This window comes from Rhipicephalus microplus, chromosome 8 (genome assembly GCF_043290135.1).
Source record: "Rhipicephalus microplus isolate Deutch F79 chromosome 8, USDA_Rmic, whole genome shotgun sequence".
Classification (NCBI taxonomy): domain Eukaryota; kingdom Metazoa; phylum Arthropoda; class Arachnida; order Ixodida; family Ixodidae; genus Rhipicephalus; species Rhipicephalus microplus.
In genome coordinates this window covers 126303827-126320204 of record NC_134707.1, presented here as the reverse complement: position 1 = coordinate 126320204, position 16378 = coordinate 126303827, and the positions used below count along the sequence as shown (strand labels likewise).

The 16378-nt window shown below is 52.8% G+C and overlaps 4 non-coding genes across 4 annotated transcripts; all 4 read right to left on the bottom strand.

The window, feature by feature from the left end:
• Positions 1-434: 434 nt before the first annotated feature.
• Positions 435-508, bottom strand: TRNAN-GUU (transfer RNA asparagine (anticodon GUU)). The gene has a single exon. It is a non-coding gene; the product is annotated as a tRNA-Asn (tRNA).
• A 1393-nt stretch (positions 509-1901) lies between these two features.
• Positions 1902-1975, bottom strand: TRNAN-GUU (transfer RNA asparagine (anticodon GUU)). The gene has a single exon. It is a non-coding gene; the product is annotated as a tRNA-Asn (tRNA).
• A 7285-nt stretch (positions 1976-9260) lies between these two features.
• TRNAN-GUU (transfer RNA asparagine (anticodon GUU)) lies at positions 9261-9334 on the bottom strand. Its single transcript has one exon. It is a non-coding gene; the product is annotated as a tRNA-Asn (tRNA).
• A 1393-nt stretch (positions 9335-10727) lies between these two features.
• TRNAN-GUU (transfer RNA asparagine (anticodon GUU)) lies at positions 10728-10801 on the bottom strand. The gene has a single exon. It is a non-coding gene; the product is annotated as a tRNA-Asn (tRNA).
• Positions 10802-16378: the final 5577 nt, after the last annotated feature.

The window sequence follows — 16378 nt, the reverse complement described above, 5'->3', positions numbered from 1 at the left end:
GACGGCTCGAACCTCCAACCTTTCGGTTAACGGCCAAACGCGCTAGGATTGCGCCACGGCAAAAATCGTGATTCACTCTCACCACCGTCAGAACATTTCCCCATAGCTATCAGCGCGAAGAAAAAAAGCGACACACTGCTCCAGGGAGAGATCGAACCTCCAATCTTTCAGGTAACAGCCGAACGTGCTAGCTGATTGCGCCACGCAGACAGTAGTGCAGCACTCGCACCTCCGTCAGAACATTTCTCCAAAGCTATCGGCGCGAAGAAAAAAAAAGTGACACACCACTCCCGGGAGGGCTCGAACCTCCATTCTTTCGGTTAACAGCCGATCGCGCTAGCCAATTGCGCCACGGAGAAAGTTGTGAGGCACTCTCACCACCCTCAGATTATTTCTCAGGGGCTATCTGCGCAAAGAAGAAAAAAGCGACAAACCGCTCCCGGGAGAGCTCGAACCTCCAGCCTTTCGGTTAACAGCCGAACGCGCTAGCCAATTGCGCCACGGAGACAGTAGTGTAGCACACTGACCTCCATCAGAACATTTCTCCAAAGCTATCGCCGCGAAGAAAAAAAAGGGACACACCGCTCCCGGGAGGACTCGAACTTCCAACTTTTCGGAACACAGCTGATCGCGTTAGCCAATTGCGCCACGGAGAAAGTCGTGAGGCACTCTCACCACCATCCGAACATTTCTTTAAAGCTATCAGCGCAAAGAAATAAAAGCGACACACCACTCCCGGGAGGTCTCGAACCTCAAATCTTTCGGTTAACAGCGAACGCGCTGGTGAGTTGCGCCATGGAGACAGTAGTGAGACACTCTCACCAACGTCAGAACATTTCTCCAAAGCTATGAGCGCAAAAAAAGCCACACACCACCCCCGGGTGGGCTCAAACCTCCAAACATGCGGTTAACAGCCGAACGCGCTAGCCCATTGCGCCACGGAGACAGTCGTGCTCCACTCTCATCACCGTCAGAACATTCCTCCATAGCTATCAGCGCACAGAAAAAAAGCGACACACCGCCCACGGGAGGGCTCGAATATCCGACCTTTCGGGTAACAGCCGAACATGCTAGTCAGTTGCGCCACGGAGACCGTAGTGCAGCACTCTCACCACCGTCAAATCATTTTTCCAAAGCTATCAGCGCAAAAAAAAGCGAAACACCGCCCCCGGGTGGGCTCAAACCTCCAAACTTGCGGTTAACAGCCAAATGCTCTAGCCAATTGCGCCACGGAGACAGTCGTGCTCCAATCTCACCACCATCAGAACATTTCCCCAATGCTATCAGCGAAAAGAAAAAAAAGCGACACACCGCTCCCGGGACGGCTCGAACCTCCAACCTTTCGGTTAACGGCCGAACGCGCTAGGATTGCGCCACGGAGACAGTCGTTCTTCACTCTCACCACCGTCAGAACATTTCTCTAAAGCTATCAGCGCAAAGAAAAAAGATGCGACACACCGCTCCCGGGACGGCTCGAACCTCCAACTTTTCGGTTAACGGCCGAACGCGCTAGGATTGCGCGACGGAGACAGTCGTGCTTCATTCTCACCACCGTCAGAACATTTCTCCAAAGCTATCAGCGCAAAGAAAAAAAGCGACACACTGCTCCAGGGAGAGATCGAACCTCCAATCTTTCAGGTAACAGCCGAACGCGCTAGCTGATTGCGCCACGCAGACAGTAGTGCAGCACTCGCACCTCCGTCAGAACATTTCTCCAAAGCTATCGGCGCGAAGAAAAAAAAAGTGACACACCACTCCCGGGAGGGCTCGAACCTCCATTCTTTCGGTTAACAGCCGATCGCGCTAGCCAATTGCGCCACGGAGAAAGTTGCGAGGCACTCTCACCACCCTCAGATTATTTCTCAGGGGCTATCTGCGCAAAGAAGAAAAAAGCGACAAACCGCTCCCGGGAGAGCTCGAACCTCCAGCCTTTCGGTTAACAGCCGAACGCGCTAGCCAATTGCGCCACGGAGACAGTAGTGTAGCACACTGACCTCCATCAGAACATTTCTCCAAAGCTATCGCCGCGAAGAAAAAAAAGGGACACACCGCTCCCGGGAGGACTCGAACTTCCAACTTTTCGGAACACAGCTGATCGCGTTAGCCAATTGCGCCACGGAGAAAGTCGTGAGGCACTCTCACCACCATCCGAACATTTCTTTAAAGCTATCAGCGCAAAGAAAAAAAAGCGACACACCACTCCCGGGAGGTCTCGAACCTCAAATCTTTCGGTTAACAGCCGAACGCGCTGGTGAGTTGCGCCATGGAGACAGTAGTGAGACACTCTCACCACCGTCAGAACATTTCTCCAAAGCTATGAGCGCAAAAAAAGCCACACACCACCCCCGGGTGGGCTCAAACCTCCAAACATGCGGTTAACAGCCGAACGCGCTAGCCCATTGCGCCACGGAGACAGTCGTGCTCCACTCTCATCACCGTCAGAACATTCCTCCATAGCTATCAGCGCACAGAAAAAAAGCGACACACCGCCCCCGGGAGGGCTCGAATATCCGACCTTTCGGGTAACAGCCGAACATGCTAGTCAGTTGCGCCACGGAGACCGTAGTGCAGCACTCTCACCACCGTCAAATCATTTTTCCAAAGCTATCAGCGCAAAAAAAAGCGAAACACCGCCCCCGGGTGGGCTCAAACCTCCAAACTTGCGGTTAACAGCCAAATGCTCTAGCCAATTGCGCCACGGAGACAGTCGTGCTCCAATCTCACCACCATCAGAACATTTCCCCAATGCTATCAGCGAAAAGAAAAAAAAGCGACACACCGCTCCCGGGACGGCTCGAACCTCCAACCTTTCGGTTAACGGCCGAACGCGCTAGGATTGCGCCACGGAGACAGTCGTTCTTCACTCTCACCACCGTCAGAACATTTCTCTAAAGCTATCAGCGCAAAGAAAAAACATGCGACACACCGCTCCCGGGACGGCTCGAACCTCCAACTTTTCGGTTAACGGCCGAACGCGCTAGGATTGCTCCACGGAGACAGTCGTGCTTCATTCTCACCACCGTCAGAACATTTCTCCAAAGCTATCAGCGCAAAGAAAAAAAATGCGACACACCGCTCCCGGTAGGGCTCGAGCCTCCAACCTTTCAGTTAACAGCCGAACGCACTAGCCAATTCCGCCACGGAGACAGCCGTTATCCACTCACACCACCGTCAGAACATTTCTCCAAAGCTATCAGCGCAAAGTAATAAAAGCGACGCACCTCTTCCGGGAGGGCTCGAAGCTCCAACCTTTCGGTTAACATCCGATCACGCTAGCCAAATTCACCACGGAGACTGCCGTTCTCCACTCTCACCACCGTCAGAAGATTTCTCCAAAGCTATCAGCTCAAAGAAATAAAAGCGACACACAGCTCCCGCGAGGGCTCGAACCTCCAAAATTTCGTTTAACAGCCGAACTCGCTTGTCAGTTGCACCACGGAGACAGTAGTGCAGCACTCTCACCACCGTCAGAACATTTTGCTAAAGCTATCAGCGCAAAAAAAGCGACACACTGTTCCCGGGTAGGCTCAAACCTCCAAACTTGCGGCTAACAGCCGAACGCGCTAGCCCATTGCGCCACGGCGAAAATCGTGATTCACTCTCACCACCGTCAGAACATTTCTCCATAGCTATCAGCGCAAAGAAAAAAAGCGACACACCGCTCCAGGGAGAGATCGAACCTCCAATCTTTCAGGTAACAACCGAACGCGCTAGCTGATTGCGTCACGCAGACAGTTGTGCAGCAGTCTCACCTCCGTCAGAACATTTCTCCAAAGCTATCGGCGCAAAGAAGAAAGAAGCGACAAACCGCTCCCGGGAGAGCTCGAACCTCCAGCCTTTCGGTTAACAGCCGAACGCACTAGCCAATTGCGCCACGGAGACAGTAGTGTAGCACACTCACCTCCATCAGAACATTTCTCCAAAGCTATCGGCGCGAAGAAAAAAAAGGGACACACCCCTCCCGGGAGGGCTCGAACTTCCAACTTATCGGAACACAGCTGATCGCGTTAGCCAATTGCGCCACGGAGAAAGTCGTGAGGCACTCTCACCACCATCCGAACATTTCTTTAAAGCTATCAGCGCAAAGAGAAAAAAGCGACACACCACTCCCGGGAGGGCTCGAACCTCAAAGCTTTCGGTTAACAGCCGAACGCGCTGGTGAGTTGCGCCATGGAGATAGTAGTGCAACACTCTCACCACCGTCAGAACATTTCTCCAAAGCTATGAGCGCAAAAAAGCCACACACCACCCCCGGGTGGGCTCAAACCTCCAAACATGCGGTTAACAGCCGAATGCGCTAGCCCATTGCGCCACGGAGACAGTCGTGCTCCACTCTCATCACCGCCAGAACATTCCTCCATAGCTATCAGCGCAAAGAAAAAAACGTGAGACACCGCTGCCGGGAGGACTCGAACCTCCAATCATTCGGGTAACAGCCGAACGCGCTAGCCAATTGCGCCACGGAGAAAGTCGTGAGGCACTCTTACCCCCGTCAGATTATTTCTCCAAGGCAATCAGCGCAAAGAAAAAAAGGCGACACACCGCTACTGGGAGGGCTCGAACCTCCATCGTTTTTCGTTAACGGCCGAACGCGCTAGCTAATTTCGCCACGGAGACAGCCGTGCTCCACTCTCACCTTCATCAGAACAATTCTCAAAAGCTATCAGCGCAAAGAAGAAAAAAGCGACAAACTGCTCCCGGGAGAGCTCGAACCTCCAGCTTTTTGGTTAACGGCTGAACGCGCTAGCCGATTTCGCCACGGAGATAGCCGTGCTCCACTCTCAACTCCGTCAGAACAATTCTCAAAAGCTATCAGCGCAAAGAAAAAAAGCGACACACCACTCCAGGGAGGGCTCGAACCTCCAACCGTTCGGTTAACAGCCGATCACGCTAGCCAATTGCGCCACGGAGAAAGTCGTGAGGCACTCTCACCACCGTCAGATTATTTCTCCAAGGCTATCAGCGCAAAGAAAAAAAAGGCGACATACCGCTCCCGGAAGGGTTAAAACCCAATCCTTTTGGTTAACGGCCGAACGCGCTAGCCGATTGCGCCACGGAGACAGCCGTGCTCCACTCTCACCTCCGTCAGAACATTTCACCAAAGCTATCAGTGCAAAGAAACAAAATGCGACACACTGCTCCCGCGAGGGCTCGAACCTCCAAAATTTCGGTTAACAGCCGAACGCGCTTCTCAATGGAGACAGTAGTGCAGCACTCTCACCTCCGTCAGAACATTTCTCCAAAGCTATCGGCGCGAAGAAAAAAAAGTGACACACCACTCCCTGGAGGGCTCGAACCTCCATCCTTTCGGTTAAGAGCCGATCGCGCTAGCCAATTGCGCCACGGAGAAAGTCGTGAGGCACTCTCACCACCCTCAGATTATTTCTACAAGGCTATCAGCGCAAAGAAAAAAAAACAGGCGACACACCGTTCCCGGCAGGGCTCGAACCTCCATCCTTTTGGTTAACGGCCGAACACGCTAGCCAATTGAGCCACGGAGACAGCCGTGCTCCACTCTCACCTTCATCAGAACAATTCTCAAAAGCTATCAGCTCAAAGAAGAAAAAAGCGACAAACCGCTCCCGGGAGAGCTCGAACCTCCAGCCTTTCGGTTAACAGCCGAACGCGCTAGCCAAATGCGCCATGGAGACAGTAGTGCAGCACACTCACCTCCATCAGAACATTTCTCCAAAGCTATCGGCGCGAAGAAAAAAAAGGGACACACCGCTCCCGGGAGGGCTCGAAACTCGAACCTTTCGGTTAACAGCCGAACGCGCTGGTGAGTTGCGCCATGGAGACAGTAATGCAACACTCTCACCTCCGTCAGAACATTTCTCCAAAGCTATGAGCGCAAAAAAAGCCACACACCACCCCCGGGTGGGCTCAAACCTCCAAACTTGCGGTTAACAGCCGAACGCGCTAGCCCATTGCGCCACGGAGACAGTCGTGCTCCACTCTCATCACCGTCAGAACATTCCTCCATAGCTATCAGCGCACAGAAAAAAAGCGACACACCGCCCCCGGGTGGGCTCAAACCTCCAATCTTTCGGTTAACAGCCAAACGCGCTAGTCAGTTGCGCCAAAGAGACAGTAGTGCAGCACTCTGACCACCGTCAGAACATTTCTCCAAAGCTATCAGCGCAAAAAAAGCGACACACCACCCCCGGGTGGGCTCAAACTTCCAAACTTGCGGTTAACAGCCGAACGCACTAACCCGTTGCGCCACGGAGACAGTCGTGCTCCACTCTCACCACCGTCAGAACATTTCTCCAAACCTATCAGCGCAAAGAAGAAAAAAGCGACACCCCGCTCCCGGGAGGACTCCTACCTCCAACCTTTCGGGTAACAGCCGAACGCGCTAGTCAATTTTGCCACGAAGACAGTACTGCTCCACTCTCACCACCTACAGACCATTTCTCCAAAGCTATCAGCACAAAGAAAAAAAATGCGACACACCGCCCCCGGGTGGGCTCGAACCTCCAACCTTTCGGTTAACAGCCGATCGCGCTAGCTAATTGCGCCGCGAAGGCAGTCGTGCTGCACTCTCACCACCATCAAAACATCTCTTCAAAGCTGTCAGGGCAAAGAAAAAAAGTGACACACCGCTGCCGGGAAGACTCGAACCTCCAATCATTCGGGTAACAGCCGAACGCGCTAGTCAATTTTGCCACGGAGACAGTACCGCTCCACTCTCACCACGTACAGATCATTTCTCCAAAGCTATCAGCACAAAGAAAAAAAAGCGACACACCGCCCCCGGGTAGGCTCGAACCTCCAACCTTTCGGTTAACAGCCGATCGCACTAGCTAATTGCGCCACGGAGATAGCCATGCTCCACTCTCAACTCCGTCAGAACAATTCTCAAAAGCTATCAGCGCAAAGAAAAAAAGCGACACACCACTACAGGGAGGGCTCGAACCTTCAACCTTTCGGTTAACAGCCGATCACGCTAGCCAATTGCGCCACGAAGAAAGTCGTGAGGCACTCTTACCACCGTCAGATTAATTCTCCAAGGCAATCAACGCAAAGAAAAAAAGCGACACACCACTCCCGGAAGGGCTCGAACCTCCAACCCTTCGGTTAACAGTCAATCGCGCTAGCCAATTGAGCACACGGAGAAAGTCGTGAGGCACTCTAACCACCGTCAGGTTATTTCTCCAAGTCTATCAGCGCAAAGAAAAAAAAGGCGACATACCGCTCCCGGGAGGGTTAAAACCCCCATCCTTTTGGTTAACGGCCGAACGCGCTAGCCGACTGCGCCACGGAGACAGCCGTGCTCCACTCTCACCTCCGTCAGAACATTTCACCAGAGCTATCAGTGCAAAGAAACAAAATGCGACACACCGCTCCCGCGAGGGCTCGACCCTCCAAAATTTCGGTTAACAGCCGAACGTGCTTGTCAGTTGCGCCACGGAGACAGTAGTGCAGCACTCTCACCACCGTCAGAACATTTCTCCAAAGCTATCAGCGCAAAAAAAAAAGCGACATACCGTTCCCGGGTGGGCTCAAACCTCCAAACTTGCGGTTAACAGGCGAACGCGCTAGCCCATTGCGCCACGGCGAAAGTCGTGCTCCACTCTCACCACCGTCAGAACATTTCTGCATAGCTATCAGCGCAAAGAAAAAAAGTGACACACCGCTGCCGGGAAGACTCGAACCTCCAATCTTTCCGGTAACAGCCGAACGCGCTAGTCAATTTTGCCACGGAGACAGTACTGCTCCACTCTCACCACCTTCAAAAAAGTTCTCCAAAGCTATCAGCTCAAAGAAAAAAAAGCGACACACAACTCTCGGGAGGGCTCGGTGCCTCCAACCTTTCGGTTAACAGCCAAACGCGCAAGCCAATTGCGCCACGAAGGCAGTCATGCTGCACTCTCACCACCATCAGAACATTTATTCAAAGGTATCAGCGCAAAGAAAAAAGTGACACACCGCTGCCGGGAGGACTCGAACCTCCTATCTTTCGGGTGACAGCCGAACGCGCTAGTCAACTTTGCCACGGAGATAGTACTGCTCCACTCTCACCACCTTCAGAACATTTCTCCAAAGCTATCAGCTAAAAGAAAAAAAAGTGACACACCGCCACAGGGTGGGCTCCAACCTCCAATCTTTCGGTTAACAGCCGACCGCGCTTGTCAGTTTCTCCACGGAGACAGTAGTGCGGCACTCTCACCACCGTCAGAACATTTCTACAAAGCTATCAGCGCAAAAAAAAGCGACACACCGCCCCCGGGTGGGCTCAAACCTCCAAACTTGCGCTTAACAGCTGAATGCGCTAGCCAATTGCGTCACGGAGACAGTAGTGCAGCACTCTCACCACTGTCAGAACATTTCTCCAAACCTATCAGCGCAAAAAAGAAAAAAGCAATACACCGCTCGCGGGAGGGCTCGAACCTCCAACCTTTCGGTTAACAGCCGAAAGCGCTAGTCAGTTGCGCCACAGAGACAGTAGTGCAGCACTCTCAACACCGTCAGAACATTTCTCCAAACCTATCAGGGCAAAAAAGAAAAAAAACGACACACTGCTCCCGGGAGGGCTTGAACATCCAACCTTTCGGGTAACAGCCGAACGCGCTAGTCAGTTGCGCCACGGAGACAGTAGTGCAGCACTCTCACCACCGTCAGAACATTTTTCCAAAGCTATCAGCGCAAAAAAAAACGCGAAACACCGCCCCCAGGTGGGCTCAAACCTCCAAACTTGCGGTTAACAGCCAAATTCTTTAGCCAATTGCGCCACGGAGACAGTCGTGCTCCAATCTCACCACCATCAGAATATTTCCCCAATGCTATCAGCGAGAAGAAAAAAAAGCGACACACCGCTCCCGGGACGGCTCGAACCTCCAACCTTTCGGTTAACGGCCAAACGCGCTAGGATTGCGCCACGGCAAAAATCGTGATTCACTCTCACCACCGTCAGAACATTTCCCCATAGCTATCAGCGCGAAGAAAAAAAGCGACACACTGCTCCAGGGAGAGATCGAACCTCCAATCTTTCAGGTAACAGCCGAACGTGCTAGCTGATTGCGCCACGCAGACAGTACTGCAGCACTCGCACCTCCGTCAGAACATTTCTCCAAAGCTATCGGCGCGAAGAAAAAAAAAGTGACACACCACTCCCGGGAGGGCTCGAACCTCCATTCTTTCGGTTAACAGCCGATCGCGCTAGCCAATTGCGCCACGGAGAAAGTTGTGAGGCACTCTCACCACCCTCAGATTATTTCTCAGGGGCTATCTGCGCAAAGAAGAAAAAAGCGACAAACCGCTCCCGGGAGAGCTCGAACCTCCAGCCTTTCGGTTAACAGCCGAACGCGCTAGCCAATTGCGCCACGGAGACATTAGTGTAGCACACTGACCTCCATCAGAACATTTCTCCAAAGCTATCGCCGCGAAGAAAAAAAAGGGACACACCGCTCCCGGGAGGACTCGAACTTCCAACTTTTCGGAACACAGCTGATCGCGTTAGCCAATTGCGCCACGGAGAAAGTCGTGAGGCACTCTCACCACCATCCGAACATTTCTTTAAAGCTATCAGCGCAAAGAAATAAAAGCGACACACCACTCCCGGGAGGTCTCGAACCTCAAATCTTTCGGTTAACAGCGAACGCGCTGGTGAGTTGCGCCATGGAGACAGTAGTGAGACACTCTCACCACCGTCAGAACATTTCTCCAAAGCTATGAGCGCAAAAAAAGCCACACACCACCCCCGGGTGGGCTCAAACCTCCAAACATGCGGTTAACAGCCGAACGCGCTAGCCCATTGCGCCACGGAGACAGTCGTGCTCCACTCTCATCACCGTCAGAACATTCCTCCATAGCTATCAGCGCACAGAAAAAAAGCGACACACCGCCCCCGGGAGGGCTCGAATATCCGACCTTTCGGGTAACAGCCGAACATGCTAGTCAGTTGCGCCACGGAGACCGTAGTGCAGCACTCTCACCACCGTCAAATCATTTTTCCAAAGCTATCAGCGCAAAAAAAAGCGAAACACCGCCCCCGGGTGGGCTCAAACCTCCAAACTTGCGGTTAACAGCCAAATGCTCTAGCCAATTGCGCCACGGAGACAGTCGTGCTCCAATCTCACCACCATCAGAACATTTCCCAAATGCTATCAGCGAAAAGAAAAAAAAGCGACACACCGCTCCCGGGACGGCTCGAACCTCCAACCTTTCGGTTAACGGCCGAACGCGCTAGGATTGCGCCACGGAGACAGTCGTTCTTCACTCTCACCACCGTCAGAACATTTCTCTAAAGCTATCAGCGCAAAGAAAAAAGATGCGACACACCGCTCCCGGGACGGCTCGAACCTCCAACTTTTCGGTTAACGGCCGAACGCGCTAGGATTGCGCGACGGAGACAGTCGTGCTTCATTCTCACCACCGTCAGAACATTTCTCCAAAGCTATCAGCGCAAAGAAAAAAAGCGACACACTGCTCCAGGGAGAGATCGAACCTCCAATCTTTCAGGTAACAGCCGAACGCGCTAGCTGATTGCGCCACGCAGACAGTAGTGCAGCACTCGCACCTCCGTCAGAACATTTCTCCAAAGCTATCGGCGCGAAGAAAAAAAAAGTGACACACCACTCCCGGGAGGGCTCGAACCTCCATTCTTTCGGTTAACAGCCGATCGCGCTAGCCAATTGCGCCACGGAGAAAGTTGTGAGGCACTCTCACCACCCTCAGATTATTTCTCAGGGGCTATCTGCGCAAAGAAGAAAAAAGCGACAAACCGCTCCCGGGAGAGCTCGAACCTCCAGCCTTTCGGTTAACAGCCGAACGCGCTAGCCAATTGCGCCACGGAGACAGTAGTGTAGCACACTGACCTCCATCAGAACATTTCTCCAAAGCTATCGCCGCGAAGAAAAAAAAGGGACACACCGCTCCCGGGAGGACTCGAACTTCCAACTTTTCGGAACACAGCTGATCGCGTTAGCCAATTGCGCCACGGAGAAAGTCGTGAGGCACTCTCACCACCATCCGAACATTTCTTTAAAGCTATCAGCGCAAAGAAAAAAAAGCGACACACCACTCCCGGGAGGTCTCGAACCTCAAATCTTTCGGTTAACAGCCGAACGCGCTGGTGAGTTGCGCCATGGAGACAGTAGTGAGACACTCTCACCACCGTCAGAACATTTCTCCAAAGCTATGAGCGCAAAAAAATCCACACACCACCCCCGGGTGGGCTCAAACCTCCAAACATGCGGTTAACAGCCGAACGCGCTAGCCCATTGCGCCACGGAGACAGTCGTGCTCCACTCTCATCACCGTCAGAACATTCCTCCATAGCTATCAGCGCACAGAAAAAAAGCGACACACCGCCCCCGGGAGGGCTCGAATATCCGACCTTTCGGGTAACAGCCGAACATGCTAGTCAGTTGCGCCACGGAGACCGTAGTGCAGCACTCTCACCACCGTCAAATCATTTTTCCAAAGCTATCAGCGCAAAAAAAAGCGAAACACCGCCCCCGGGTGGGCTCAAACCTCCAAACTTGCGGTTAACAGCCAAATGCTCTAGCCAATTGCGCCACGGAGACAGTCGTGCTCCAATCTCACCACCATCAGAACATTTCCCCAATGCTATCAGCGAAAAGAAAAAAAAGCGACACACCGCTCCCGGGACGGCTCGAACCTCCAACCTTTCGGTTAATGGCCGAACGCGCTAGGATTGCGCCACGGAGACAGTCGTTCTTCACTCTCACCACCGTCAGAACATTTCTCTAAAGCTATCAGCGCAAAGAAAAAACATGCGACACACCGCTCCCGGGACGGCTCGAACCTCCAACTTTTCGGTTAACGGCCGAACGCACTAGCCAATTCCGCCACGGAGACAGCCGTTATCCACTCACACCACCGTCAGAACATTTCTCCAAAGCTATCAGCGCAAAGTAATAAAAGCGACGCACCTCTTCCGGGAGGGCTCGAAGCTCCAACCTTTCGGTTAACATCCGATCACGCTAGCCAAATTCACCACGGAGACTGCCGTTCTCCACTCTCACCACCGTCAGAAGATTTCTCCAAAGCTATCAGCTCAAAGAAATAAAAGCGACACACAGCTCCCGCGAGGGCTCGAACCTCCAAAATTTCGTTTAACAGCCGAACTCGCTTGTCAGTTGCACCACGGAGACAGTAGTGCAGCACTCTCACCACCGTCAGAACATTTTGCTAAAGCTATCAGCGCAAAAAAAGCGACACACTGTTCCCGGGTAGGCTCAAACCTCCAAACTTGCGGCTAACAGCCGAACGCGCTAGCCCATTGCGCCACGGCGAAAATCGTGATTCACTCTCACCACCGTCAGAACATTTCTCCATAGCTATCAGCGCAAAGAAAAAAAGCGACACACCGCTCCAGGGAGAGATCGAACCTCCAATCTTTCAGGTAACAACCGAACGCGCTAGCTGATTGCGTCACGCAGACAGTTGTGCAGCAATCTCACCTCCGTCAGAACATTTCTCCAAAGCTATCGGCGCAAAGAAGAAAGAAGCGACAAACCGCTCCCGGGAGAGCTCGAACCTCCAGCCTTTCGGTTAACAGCCGAACGCACTAGCCAATTGCGCCACGGAGACAGTAGTGTAGCACACTCACCTCCATCAGAACATTTCTCCAAAGCTATCGGCGCGAAGAAAAAAAAGGGACACACCCCTCCCGGGAGGGCTCGAACTTCCAACTTATCGGAACACAGCTGATCGCGTTAGCCAATTGCGCCACGGAGAAAGTCGTGAGGCACTCTCACCACCATCCGAACATTTCTTTAAAGCTATCAGCGCAAAGAGAAAAAAGCGACACACCACTCCCGGGAGGGCTCGAACCTCAAAGCTTTCGGTTAACAGCCGAACGCGCTGGTGAGTTGCGCCATGGAGACAGTAGTGCAACACTCTCACCACCGTCAGAACATTTCTCCAAAGCTATGAGCGCAAAAAAGCCACACACCACCCCCGGGTGGGCTCAAACCTCCAAACATGCGGTTAACAGCCGAATGCGCTTGCCCATTGCGCCACGGAGACAGTCGTGCTCCACTCTCATCACCGCCAGAACATTCCTCCATAGCTATCAGCGCAAAGAAAAAAACGTGAGACACCGCTGCCGGGAGGACTCGAACCTCCAATCATTCGGGTAACAGCCGAACGCGCTAGCCAATTGCGCCACGGAGAAAGTCGTGAGGCACTCTTACCCCCGTCAGATTATTTCTCCAAGGCAATCAGCGCAAAGAAAAAAAGGCGACACACCGCTACTGGGAGGGCTCGAACCTCCATCGTTTTTCGTTAACGGCCGAACGCGCTAGCTAATTTCGCCACGGAGACAGCCGTGCTCCACTCTCACCTTCATCAGAACAATTCTCAAAAGCTATGAGCGCAAAGAAGAAAAAAGCGACAAACTGCTCCCGGGAGAGCTCGAACCTCCAGCTTTTTGGTTAACGGCTGAACGCGCTAGCCGATTTCGCCACGGAGATAGCCGTGCTCCACTCTCAACTCCGTCAGAACAATTCTCAAAAGCTATCAGCGCAAAGAAAAAAAGCGACACACCACTCCAGGGAGGGCTCGAACCTCCAACCGTTCGGTTAACAGCCGATCACGCTAGCCAATTGCGCCACGGAGAAAGTCGTGAGGCACTCTCACCACCGTCAGATTATTTCTCCAAGGCTATCAGCGCAAAGAAAAAAAAGGCGACATACCGCTCCCGGAAGGGTTAAAACCCAATCCTTTTGGTTAACGGCCGAACGCGCTAGCCGATTGCGCCACGGAGACAGCCGTGCTCCACTCTCACCTTCGTCAGAACATTTCACCAAAGCTATCAGTGCAAAGAAACAAAATGCGACACACTGCTCCCGCGAGGGCTCGAACCTCCAAAATTTCGGTTAACAGCCGAACGCGCTTCTCAATGGAGACAGTAGTGCAGCACTCTCACCTCCGTCAGAACATTTCTCCAAAGCTATCGGCGCGAAGAAAAAAAAAGTGACACACCACTCCCTGGAGGGCTCGAACCTCCATCCTTTCGGTTAAGAGCCGATCGCGCTAGCCAATTGCGCCACGGAGAAAGTCGTGAGGCACTCTCACCACCCTCAGATTATTTCTACAAGGCTATCAGCGCAAAGAAAAAAAAAACAGGCGACACACCGTTCCCGGCAGGGCTCGAACCTCCATCCTTTTGGTTAACGGCCGAACACGCTAGCCAATTGAGCCACGGAGACAGCCGTGCTCCACTCTCACCTTCATCAGAACAATTCTCAAAAGCTATCAGCGCAAAGAAGAAAAAAGCGACAAACCGCTCCCGGGAGAGCTCGAACCTCCAGCCTTTCGGTTAACAGCCGAACGCGCTAGCCAAATGCGCCATGGAGACAGTAGTGCAGCACACTCACCTCCATCAGAACATTTCTCCAAAGCTATCGGCGCGAAGAAAAAAAAGGGACACACCGCTCCCGGGAGGGCTCGAAACTCGAACCTTTCGGTTAACAGCCGAACGCGCTGGTGAGTTGCGCCATGGAGACAGTAATGCAACACTCTCACCTCCGTCAGAACATTTCTCCAAAGCTATGAGCGCAAAAAAAGCGACACACCGCCCCCGGGTAGGCTCGAACCTCCAACCTTTCGGTTAACAGCCGATCGCACTAGCTAATTGCGCCACGGAGATAGCCATGCTCCACTCTCAACTCCGTCAGAACAATTCTAAAAAGCTATCAGCGCAAAGAAAAAAAGCGACACACCACTACAGGGAGGGCTCGAACCTTCAACCTTTCGGTTAACAGCCGATCGCGCTAGCCAATTGCGCCACGGAGAAAGTCGTGAGGCACTCTTACTACCGTCAGATTATATCTCCAAGGCAATCAGCGCAAAAAAAAGGTGACACACCGCTACCGGGAGGGCTCGAACCTCCATCCTTTTGGTTAACGGCCGAACGCGCTAGCTAATTTCGCCACGGAGACAGCCGTGCTCCACTCTCACCTCCGTCAGAACAATTCTCAAAAGGTATCAGCGCAAAGAAAAAAAGCGACACACCATTCCAGGGAGGGCTCGTACCTCCAACCTTTCGGTTAACAGCCGATCACGCTAGCCAATTGCGCCACGGAGAAAGTCGTGAGGCACTCTCACCACCGTCCGATTATTTCTCCAAGGCTATCAGCGCAAAGAAAAAAGCGACACACCATTCCCGGTAGGGTTCAACCCTCCAACCTTTCGGTTAACAGCCGATCGCGCTAGCCAATTGCGCCACGGAAAAAGTCGTGAGGCACTCTCACCACCGTCAGATTATTTCTCCAAGGCTATCAGCGCAAAGAAAATAAGCGACACACCGCTCCCGGGAGGGCTCGTACCTCCAACCTTCCGGTTAACAGCCGAACGTGCTTGTCAGTTGCGCCACGGAGACAGTAGTGCAGCACTCTCACCACCGTCAGAACATTTCTCCAAAGCTATCAGCGCAAAAAAAGCGACATACCGTTCCCGGGTGGGCTCAAACCTCCAAACTTGCGGTTAACAGCCGAACGCGCTAGCCCATTGCTCCACGGCGAAAGTCGTGCTCCACTCTGACCACCGTCAGAACATTTCTGCATAGCTATCAGCGCAAAGAAAAAAAGCGACACACCGCTCCAGGGAGAGATCGAACCTCCAATCTTTCGGGTAACAGCCGAACGCGCTAGTCAATTTTGCAACGGAGACAGTACTGCTCCACTCTCACCACCTTCAAAAAATTTCTCCAGAGCTATCAGCTCAAAGAAAAAAAGCGACACACCACTCTCGGGAGGGCTCGGTGCCTCCAACCTTTCGGTTAACAGCCAAATGCGCAAGCCCATTGCGCCACGGAGGCAGTCATGCTGCACTCTCACCACCATCAGAACATTTATTCAAAGGTATCAGCGCAAAGAAAAAAAGTGACACACCGCTGCCGGGAGAACTAGAACCTCATATCTTTCGGGTGACAGCCGAACGCGCTAGTCAACTTTGCCACGGAGATAGTACTGCTCCGCTCTCACCACCTTCAGAACATTTCTCCAAAGCTATCAGCTAAAAGAAAAAAAAAGTGACACACCGCCACTGAGTGGGCTCCAACCTCCAACCTTTCGGTTAACAGCCGAACGCGCTTGTCAGTTTCTCCACGGACACAGTAGTGCAGCACTCTCACCACCGTCAGAACATTTCTCCAAAGCTATCAGCGCAAAAAAAGCAACACACCGCCCCCGGGTGGGCTCAAACCTCCAAACCTGCGCTTAACAGCTGATTGCGCTAGCCAATTGCGCCACAGAGACAGTTGTGCAGCACTCTCACCACCGTCAGAACATTTCTCCAAACCTATCAGGGCAAAAAGGAAAAAAAACGACACAGTGCTCCCGGGAGGGCTCGAACATCCAACCTTTCGGGTAACAGCCGAACGCGCTAGTCAGTTGCGCCACGG